Raw genomic sequence first — 11,455 nt, forward strand, 5'->3', positions numbered from 1 at the left:
CACATCAGCTTTACTTTTGATAGGATAAAACCATACAAACTTACTGAAATCATCAATAAAACTAACATAATATTTGAAACCACCCGCGGATGTGATCGCGGGTCCCCATACATCGGAATAAATGAGTTCTAAGGATGAGGATGAAATCTCATGACGATGCATATAGGGTAGCTGATGGCTTTTGGCCTGCTGACAAGCATCACATACAGGCATTTTATTTGACACTTTGGGACACGAAAGATTATTTGACTCAATGATGCGACGAACTATGGTAGCGGCAGGATGACCCAAGCGGCGATGCCAAAGATCTTGGCTCGGTGTAGTGATGGTGAAGACATGCTTGCGAAGAGTAGATGATGTGAGTGGATATAATCCACCTTTACATTCCCCGCGGAAGATTATTCTCCTCGTTGCCCGATCCTTAACAAGGAAAAACCAAGGATGAATTTCAAGATAAACATCATTATCACGAGTAAGGCGGTGTGCGTAAACAAGATTTTTAGTGGCGTTGGGCACATGGAGAACATTTTTCAAAGAAAGAGATTTTTTCGGGGTATTAACAATAGATTGACCAACATGTCTAATGTCCATACCTGAGCCGTTCGCTGCATGCACCTGATCACGGCCGGCGTATTTTTCACGGAAGGAGAGCTTGTCAAGGTCGGCGGTGATGTGGTCCGTGGCCCCGGTATCGGTATACCATGGCTCCTCGGAGTTGTTGGAGTTGGTGTAGTTTGCAGCGCGAGGTTCCGCTGGCTGATAGGAGTGGTTGAAGCGGTCCCGACACTCCAACGCCTTGTGCCCGGAGTAGCCGCAGATCTGGCAATTGGGGCCATTGCCGTTGCGCCGGTTGTGCCTGTTGTCGTTGCGACGATCTCGATTTCCATCATTGCGGCGATCTCGATGGTTGCCGTTGTTGCGGCGGGGCTTGTACTGCCCACCACCGCCGCCACCGCCGCCGTTTCCTCCGGGGCGGAAGTTCCCACCACCATGCTGGTAGCCACGGGAGACGGAGTTGGCTGAGGCGTTGCCCATCTGACGGAGCCGAGCCTGCTGCTCGAGCTGGGACTCCGCCGTGAGGAAGTGGGAATAGAACTCGGAAAGAGTCATCTCCCCGATCTTCACGTTCATGGCGCCGGAGAAGCCGTTGTATTCCTCGTCAAGGCCGGCAAGGATGTAGCCCATCAGATCTTCATCATCAAGAGGCTTCCCGGCTGCTGCCATCTGGTCGCTGAAGGACTTCATGATGCCGAAGTACTCGGCCGCCGAATGCTCGTTCTTGCGAGTGTGCCCGAGCTGGACGCGGAGCTGAGAGACTCGCGCCTTTGACCGCGACGCAAACATCGCTGCGAGGGCAGCCCACACTTCGGCCGATGTTTTGAAGCCGATGACGTGGGCGAGGACGTCGGGCTCGAGCGACGTCAGGAGGTGGCCGAGGACTTGTTGATCTGCATCAAACCAATCTGCGTACTCGGGGTTAGGGACCTCCTTGCTTACCGTCTTTTCACCGACGGTTTCTTCCACGACCATGGTCATGGCCGGAGCTTTCTTGGTGCCATCGCAGTAGCCGAACACCTTTCGGCCGCGAAGGATCGGCACCTGTACTGCTTGCCAGAGCAGGTAATTCTCCCGGGAAAGCCTCACCGTGGCCTGGGTGCCGAGTGGAGACACAGCCGCCATGGGTGCGGCGGCGGAGGAGCTGGCGGTATTCATCTCGGATGTTTTAGGAAGAGATGGCTCTGATACCATATAAACCGTACTATGTAAATTAGGAATTGGCTCATGCACACAATGCGGTGCTGGCCTCCTCTATTTATATCACAGAAGGATTACAGTACAAGGCAAATCTGATCCTATAATTACGTGATCAGATTTGATTCAGTTTGCCATATACAAAAGGATCCTAATTGATTACAGGAGATATATACGGAGTATATCTTAACAAGGCCGAGGAGTGCCAGCGCGGCATCCTCACAAGCCTTTGCGGCCTCCACGCGGTTCCCCTCACTGGCCAGGGCGTGCGGATGCGGGTCAACTTGCTGCGTCCCGGCGGTGCTGGAGAGGAAAAAACTCGAACCGTTTTGTCACTTTGGGATGGCAATGGTGGGTAATTTCTCACCAAATTTAGGGGTAAATTGGTAAAATTTAGAACGACCGAGGGAGAAATCCTTTTGCTTTTATTATTAGGTATATATATATATATATATTGTCCTAACTATCTTGTTGTGTACGCTATTATGCAGAATGAAGAAGCGGGAAATGCGAATAAGGAACATCCATGATGTTGGGTTCATTGACCCACACATCGTTAATTCATATGTGTTAGAACACCACCCCGCCGACGTGGAGGAAGACCTGTGGCGGTTTCTTAGAAAACAGGACCTCAAAAGTGATATTCTATTTCCTTACCATTTTGGGTGAGTGTTTCTGTCTTGAGCACATTCTTTTTTGTTTACTCCATGCATGATATGTGGCTAATCGATGAGTTATGCATGACTGTGCATGTATCGTGTCCGCAGGTTCCACTCGGATTCCGATGGTAATTCAATTTCACACCTCCACAGTTCTCGTCCACGACTCTCTGAATATGGATGCGGCGCTTTGGGCCGACATGAGAAAAATGATGCAAAAGTAATTATTTTCATTCATTTGCGCTCTATATCGATCGGCCTATTTCGTTCATTTCCTAATATCAAGTAACTAATTAATAACTCTCTTGTTTATTTAATTTTCTTTGCCTCGTAGGGTTTGGAGACGGTTCGTAGATGAAAAGGTCGGTGAATTCAAAAAAGAGCTACAATTTAGAAGGGCGAGTGCTCGGGACTGGGGATATTCAGCCACCGGAGACCAATCTATGTGGATACTATGTTTGTGAGAGGATCCGGAGATACACCAATGAGCGGGACCAGTCGTCTGAGACCAACATCAAGAGGAATAACCTCCGGAAGACGCTTAGTCCAGAAGCTCGCTTCCGACCACTTCAAGAGGAACTAGCTGGATGGTTCGCGAGGGAAGTCATCGATCCTAGAGGAGAACACTACGTAGAGGACGTAGAACTTCATATGCACTAAATTATGGATGGAAACTTGTTCAAAATTGTATATAGTCATCCGATATTGAATATATATTGTATATTCCTCTTGAATTCTTTTTGGTTCTAATTTCAAATTTGTTTGAAATTGTACATTCATATGCATGTATATATGTAGTACCGTAGAATATGTGAAACTCCTTCAAAATTAAAACCCAAAAGAAATAAAACAATACAAATTTAGAAGAAACCAGGTTGTGGGGGGGGGGGCTAAAACCCTAAACCCGCGGAGGCCTTTAGTCGCGGCTGGCCAGAAGAACCGCGACTAAAGGTCCTCCGCCCTGGCGCTCGCCTGCCGCCCACGTGAAGGGCCTTTAGTCGCGGTTCGTAAGGAACCGCGACTAAAGGGGGGGGGCCTTTAGTCGCGCATAATTGGTCGCGGTTGCGCAACCGCGATTAATGGCAGTTGCGAACCGCGACCAATGGCCATTTTTCTACCAGTGAATGTCTAGTACACCAAGAGACAGCATATAGGAACAATATCTTAATCTGCACAGATCACCCTATTAGAGAATATGACAGCACCAAACGGTTTATAAAGTTGTCTTCTCAATTGGCAGAGATCACTCCCGTAGAATCCAACTGCATAATTTTTTTGTAAACTTGTTAGGTGCTGAACTTGAGTTTCAACCCAAAGGTAATAAGCTCAATGTCTTGGCTAGGTATATATGTACGTGTAGTATGAACAATGACTTCTCACAAGTAGGAAAAAACAAAACAGAAAAAGCGTAGTTATGTAAGAAAGGATGTAAGAACATTTGAGTATTTCGTCGCACTGATACCTTCATAGGAAAACTATTCAATATATAGCATAATAAATCAGAGGACTCATTCCATTCAAGGTTCAAAAAAGCGCTAAGCGCTAAGTGAGCGGTGAGGCTCTGCCTAGAGGAACTACTGCTTAAGCGAGCTTAAGCGCTGCTTAAACGTGCATGACAAAACAGGCATATGTAAATCTAAAATAGAAAATATTGAATAACCTCACTTAGTTTTGTGTTATTTCTGGTCCAACAAAAGGCCCAACATGATGCCTCTTGCTTCTCAGGTCGTAGCCAAACACATGACCCCCTCCAAAAGGCCCAATAACCTCACGCACTGCAAATTGTTAGGGAGACATCCTCCCGTGCGGCTAACCAAGATTAGTTAGGGATATTTCTTGTGTAACAATACTTGTAATCTTGACTTGTGCCTCAAGTCCTTGTGCATATAAATAGAAACAGAGGGAGAGGAGGCGTGCCATCGAGCAGCCCATTGTTTCATGGTATCAGAGCGGGTCATCCTCCCCGCCGCCTAAACCCCTCCCTCCCTCTCCAAAAAAAAACCCTAACCCTAGCCGCCAACCTCCCTCCCCTCTCCCACCATGACTCCCGAAGAACTCGCAGCCAAGGAGCGCGAGCTCGAGGCTCGTGCCAAAGCCCTAGATGACCGCGAAGCCTCCATCAACCAGCAGATCATCGCCGCCACCAACGCAGCCGCCGCCTCCCTTCCGGCTGGCCAAACACCCTCCCCAAACCCTAACCCAACCGAACCCACCACCACCAGTCCCTCCACCTACGCCACCTCCATCAAGCTCCACATGCCGATCACCCTCAGCCTCACCGACGGCAAATACACAAGCTGGAGGGAACTCTTCCTCGTCGCTCTCGGCCGCTACGGTCTCACCGCCCACGTCACCGGCGAAGCCACTCCCTTCGACACGTCTCCTACCTCTGCTTGGGGCCGCAATGACTAACCGTGCTCTCCTGGATCTCCGGCTCCATCGACACCGACCTCCTCAGCATCGTCATGCGTCCTGGCTCCACCGCGCTCACCATCTGGGACGCCATCGAGAATCTCTTCAGCGACAACAAGAAGCACCGCGCCATCCAGCTCGAGGCCGACTTCCGCAACACGCCACGGGGCGATCTCTCCATCGGCCGACTACCGCGCCAAGCTCAAGAACCTCGCCGACTCCCTCACTGACGTCGGCCAGCCCATCAGCGACGAAACGCTGGTTCTGACGCTCCTCCGAGGCCTTAATGACACTTACGCCCATTTGCGCTCGTTTCTCCCCTTTCAGGTGCCGTTCCCCTCGTTTCTTCAGACGCGCTCCGCCCTCATCCTGGAAGAAATCGATCCCCTCGTGCTTCCCAGCCTCCCAGATCCCAGGTCATAGCCGCCACTCACGCACGCCTGCCTCTCTCACTTTGATCCCCTCGGTCTGGACTAGAAGGGGACGAGGGGAAAGAGCTACTGGAGGAAGGGGACCCTATCTAGACGGCCTTGAGGAAGATCTAGAGGGCGGCACGAAAGAGGAGCTTGACCACTGGCGCGGAGGAGCTCCAGTGTTGTCGCCTCTTGCTTCTGCCTCGACGCGGGAGTAGAATTGGGATGCGTACGGAATTCCTAACCCTAACCCTCTTGCTTCTACCTCGACAACGCGTGATAGCCCGCCTCCACAGCTCCTCCTCGCTTTTCCTCTCGCTCAGGCCGAAAGCTGAGCGGAAGAGCTCCGCTTAGCTCTAATCTACGCTTAAGCGTACGCTCAGGAATGCTTTTTTGAACCATGATTCCATTGTAGAGATGCTATTCCATGAAAATTGAAGCTCTGCTAAAAGCAAGGATGAAAGAATGTATAAAATGAGAAATCCCAAGTTAAAATCGATTGGAAGTAGAAGCAGCATCAAGAGGCAAAGAATCATGGCCAAGGAGTCAATGATACATTGCGGGCTGATCAAACATAGAAATGAGATGAATTGGAGACTGCAGCACACAACTGGAAGCACGTAGACCGATCAACACGTTCAGACATATGAAAAGGCATTGGTCCATGCTGCACCCTGAGTTTCTATAGTTTGTACCTAACCAAATTTCACGTTATTCCTCGCACGCTTACAACCCTGAGCCTCTGTTGCTGTGTTATACATGTTGTAGGTCCGTATGAAACCATGAAAATTAGTAAGTTGATATTTATATCAGTAAGTAGTATAATAGCATGAGACTTTGCCAAAAAATAGCATGAGACTGAATGCTTACCAGGAATGGCTTGCAGGATTTTCAGAACTCTCGGTATTATCCATGATTGCAAGCCGAATACACGGAAATTGACCTAAAAGGATTTCTGGTCTCAAGCCAATCTGTTTTAACAAATGTATTATGTATCTGATGGAAGATTCGAGGGTAGCAAATTCCAATGTAAAAAAAAATGAGACATTCGAGGGGAACAAACATATACGATATGCAAGAGGAAGAAAGTAGAAGATGCATCTACTGTTTCAATGTAAAAAACTAAAAATTAAATGTAATAGAGGAGATCTTGTGTACCAATATAAGCATGTCGTGGAGCGTGGCTTCTTCACCAGTTCATCCTTGACTCAGAATCCAATCGAAATCCAACTAAATCGGTGGGGAATTGAGTGAGCAGCACGCAAAATCTAAGGAAAATCGGATCAAATCGGGGCAGGCAAAACGTGGAGCAGCTTTCGAGCGGAAGAGCAACCTTGCAGATTATAAATTATGGGGCGATCCATTGAGAGGATAAAGAAAAGAAACTAAGAAAGGGGGAAGAAGAATCTGGAGCGGAGAGAATGGCGCAAGCAAGGGGCGCGCTTGAAATCCATGGCAACAAGGGGAGCCTTTTAAAGATGGAGGCGGCCGAGTCAGTACCAGTTTCTAGTGTAATGCACAACAATGATTGCATGGGACGGTTTCATCGGCATTTGTGGCGAGGAGGGCATAAGACTAGTCACAATGCATAGTATCATATAGAATATCATGCGTATGATAGTACATATTACTATCTTCACAATACATGGTATCATATACTAGTATCATACTCTCCATATATTAATTGTTTTGTAGAATCTCAATGCAAATTTATGTACAAGATTTACTGGACATTAATTTTTCTAGTAGTATGTGCTATGATACAGTATCTACCTATGATACTAGTACCCTCTCTCTCATCCTTAATTGCACTTCCACATCAGCATTTTGCATGCATGAATGCATGATACTACCTATGATACTCCCATTGTGGGTATTCTAAGTCGCAGAGGGAGGATGTGTGGGCACGAAATCGGAAGACGAACTGTGGTGCCAGAGAGCATGAAGACGAACAGGCGAACATCGGCCAACTGTTTCTTTTACAGGAGGTGAAGTCAATTGTATTTGTGCAGCCCATGTACAAACTCTCACCCAGCCCAAGTAACGCCCAGCCCATGTGCAGAAAATTGAAAGGGAAAGAGCAACCAGCGAGTTAGGCCATCGAGCAGCTGCGGGGACGTGCGCCACAACACAACGCTTGGACAAATAGAGATGACGTGGAAGAAGGAGAATGCTGGAAAATGAGATAGTGGGGGATTTCTATTTAGAGATAAAAGATTTGAATCTTTACAAGTTCTCGAAAAAAAATTGCTTCACACATAGGCCCTATCATGTATGAACATTATTGGGATTCATATTATATATAGATGGCCAACACTTGTGCAAGGGGGTCCTCTAATTCTTAGGGATTTCAATCTATCTCTCTCTCGATCTATCGTTGGTGGCCAGAACAACACACATATGCATGCACTTATGCGCAAAGGCGCGGGAGCCTCTAATAATTCATGTGTGTGCGTATATTTGAACATATTTTTGGGGATTTCAATCTCTATCTCTCGATCTATATATCGTTGGTGGCCAACAAACACACTTATATATATACGCATGCACTTTATGCGCAAAGGCGCGGGTGCCTCTAATAATGTGTGTGCGCACTCGATCGATGATCCCTAAACCTTAAACCATAAAACCCTAAAACCCTAATCCCTAATCCCTAAACACCCTAAACACTAAACGCTAAACCATAAACACTAAACCCTAAACACTAAACCCTAAAACCTAAAACATAAACACTAAACCCTAATCCCTAAACACTAAACCCTAAACCCTAGACCCTATACCCTAATTAACACTAATCCTAACCCTAACCCTAATTAAACCCTACATATATAGGCCAACGACAGTTAATTGCGCACCAAGCAGACGACCAACTAATTAGCGCTGATAAATTAATTAACTTGAATTTTGACAAGTTCTCGATCTCGAATGAAAACACATTTGATTAAGTTGTCTCATAATATATATATATAATTAGTGTGCATGCGCGCATGGCATACCTTGCATATCATTCGTGCGTATATTTCAATATATATTTGAACATATTCTTGGGGATATATATATATTTAAATCTCTCTCTCTCGATCTATATATCGTTGGTGGCCAAGAAACACACTTATATATATACACATGCACTTTATGCGCAAAGGCGCGGGTGCCTCTAATAATGTGTGTGTGCACTCGATCGATGATCCCTAAACCTTAAACCCTAAAACCCTAATCCCTAATCCCTAATTATACCCTAAACATACACCCTAAAACACCCTAAACAATAAACCCGGCCTATACCCTATACCCTAAACCCTAAACTCTAAACCCTAAACACTAAACCCTAAACCCTAACCCTAGCTAGACCCTAAACCCTAAACCCTAAATATATTTCAATCTCTCTCTAGATCTATATATCGTTGGTGTGGCCAAGAAACATACTTATATATATATATACGCATGCACTTTATGCGCAAAGGCGCGAGTGCCTCTAATAATGTGTGTGTGCACTCGATCGATGATCCCTAAACCTTAAACCCTAAAACCCTAATCCCTAATCCCTGATTATACCCTAAACGTACACCCTAAACACTAAACCCTAAACCCTAAACCCTAAACACTACACCCTAAACCCTAAACCCTAAACACGTACTAAACCCTAAACCCTAACCCTAGACCCTAAACCCTAAACACTAAACCCCAAACCCTAAACCGTAAACTCTAGACCCTAAACCCTAATTAATTAACCTTAACCCTAACCCTAACCCTAACCCTAAACCCTAATACTACATATATATATAGGCCAACGGCACTTAATTGCGCATCAAGCAGGCGACCAACTAATTAGCGATGATAAATTAATTAACTTGAATCTTGACAAGTTCTCTCGAATGAAAACACATTTGATTAAGTTGCCTCATAATATATATACAATTAGTGTGCATGCGCGCATGGCATACCTTGCACATATCATTTGTGCATATATTTCAATATATATCTGAACATATTCTTGGGATAAATATATATATTTCAATCTCTCTCTCTCGATCTATATATATATCGTTGGTGGCCAAAAAACACACTTATATATATATACGCATACACTTTATGCGCAAAGGCGCGGGTGCCTCTAATAATGCGTGTGTGCACTCGATCGATGATCCCTAAACCTTAAACCCTAAAACCCTAATCCCTAATCCATAATTATACCCTAAACGTACACCCTAAACACCCTAAACACTAAACCCTAAACCCTAGACCCTAAACCCTAAACACTACACCCTAAACCCTAAACCCTAACCCTAGACCCTAAACCCTAAACACTAAACCCCAACCACAAACCCTGCTAAACCCTAAACCCTAGACCCTAAACCCTAATTAATTAACCTTAACCCTAACCCTAACCCTAAAACCCTAGCTAGCTAACCCTAAACCCTAAACCCTAATTAAACCCTACATATATATATATATATAGGCCAACGACACTTAATTGCGCATCAAGCAGGCGACCAACTAATTAGGGCTGATAAATTAATTTACTTGAATCTTGACAAGTTCTCTCGAATGAAAACACATTTTATTAAGTTGCCTCATAATATATATACAATTAGTGTGCATGCGCGCATGGCATACCTTGCACATATCATTTGTGCATATATTTCAATATATATCTGAACATATTCTTTGGGATGAATATATATATTTCAATCTCTCTCTCTCGATCTATATATATATCGCTGGTGGCCAAAAAACACACTTATATATACGCATGCACTTTATGCGCAAAGGCGCGGGTGCCTCTAATAATGTGTGTGTGCACTCGATCGATGATCCCTAAACCTTAAACCCTAAAACCCTAATCCCTAATCCCTAATTATACCCTAAACACTAAACCCTAAACCCTAGACCCTCACCCTAAACACTACACCCTAAACCCTAAACCCTAACCCTAGACCCTAAACCCTAAACACTAAATCCCAAACCCCAAACCCTAAACCCTAAACCCTAGACCCTAAACCCTAATTAATTAACCTGAACCTGAACCCTAACCCTAACCCTAAAACCCTAGCTAGCTAATCCTAAGCCCTAAACCCTAATTAAACCCTAAACCCTAAACCCTAAACCCTAGACCCTAAACCCTAATTAATTAACCTGAACCCTAACCCTAACCCTAAAACCCTAGCTAGCTAATCCTAAGCCGTAAACCCTAATTAAACCCTACATATATATATATATATATATATATATATATATATATATATATATATATAGGCCAACGACCCTTAATTGCGCATCAAGCGAGCGACCAACTAATTAGCGCTGATAAATTAATTAACTTGAATTTTGACAAGTTCTCGATCTCGAATGAAAACACATTTGATTAAGTTGTCTCATAATATATATATAATTAGCGTGCATGCGCGCATGGCATACCATGCATATCCTTCGTGCGTATATTTCAATATATATTTGAACATATTCTTGGGGATATATATATATTTAAATCTCTCTCTCTCTCGATCTATATATCGTTGGTGGCCAAGAAACACACACATATATATACGCATGCACTTTATGCGCAAAGACGCGGGTGCCTCTAATAATGTGTGTGTGCACTCGACCGATGATCCCTAAACCTTAAACCCTAAAACCCTAATCCCTAATTATACCCTAAACATACACCCTAAACACCCTAAACACTAAACCCTAAACCCTAGACCCTAAACCCTAAACACTACTCCCTAAACCCTAATCCCTAAACACTAGACCCTAAACCCTAAACCCTAAACCCTAAACCATAAACCCTAAATATATTTCAATCTCTCTCTAGATCTATATATCGTTGGTGGCCAAGAAACACACTTATATATATACGCATGCACTTTATGCGCAAAGGCGTGGGTTCCTCTAATAATTAATTTGTGTGTGCACTCGATCGATGATCCCTAAACCTTAAACCCTAAAACCCTAATCCCTAATTATACCCTAAACACCCTAAACACTAAACCCTAAACCCTAGACCCTAAACCCTAAACCCTGAACTCTAAACCCTAAACCCTAACCCTAGACCCTAAACCCTAAACACGTACTAAACCCCAAACCCTAAACCCTAGACCCTAAACCCTAATTAACCCTAACCCTAACCCTAAAACCCTAGCTAGCTAACCCTAAACCCTAAACTCTAATTAAACACTACATATATATATAGGCCAACGACACTTAATTGCGCATCAA

The 11,455-nt window shown here is 44.7% G+C and overlaps 1 pseudogene; it reads right to left on the minus strand.

Annotated features, from left to right (window-relative positions):
* Nucleotides 1-1,055: 1,055 nt before the first annotated feature.
* Nucleotides 1,056-1,206, minus strand: LOC124680315 (annotated as a pseudogene).
* Between the last annotated feature and the right edge of the window lie 10,249 nt (nucleotides 1,207-11,455).

The sequence above is a fragment of the Lolium rigidum genome, unplaced genomic scaffold (genome assembly GCF_022539505.1).
Source record: "Lolium rigidum isolate FL_2022 unplaced genomic scaffold, APGP_CSIRO_Lrig_0.1 contig_12257_1, whole genome shotgun sequence".
NCBI classification, from domain to species: domain Eukaryota; kingdom Viridiplantae; phylum Streptophyta; class Magnoliopsida; order Poales; family Poaceae; genus Lolium; species Lolium rigidum.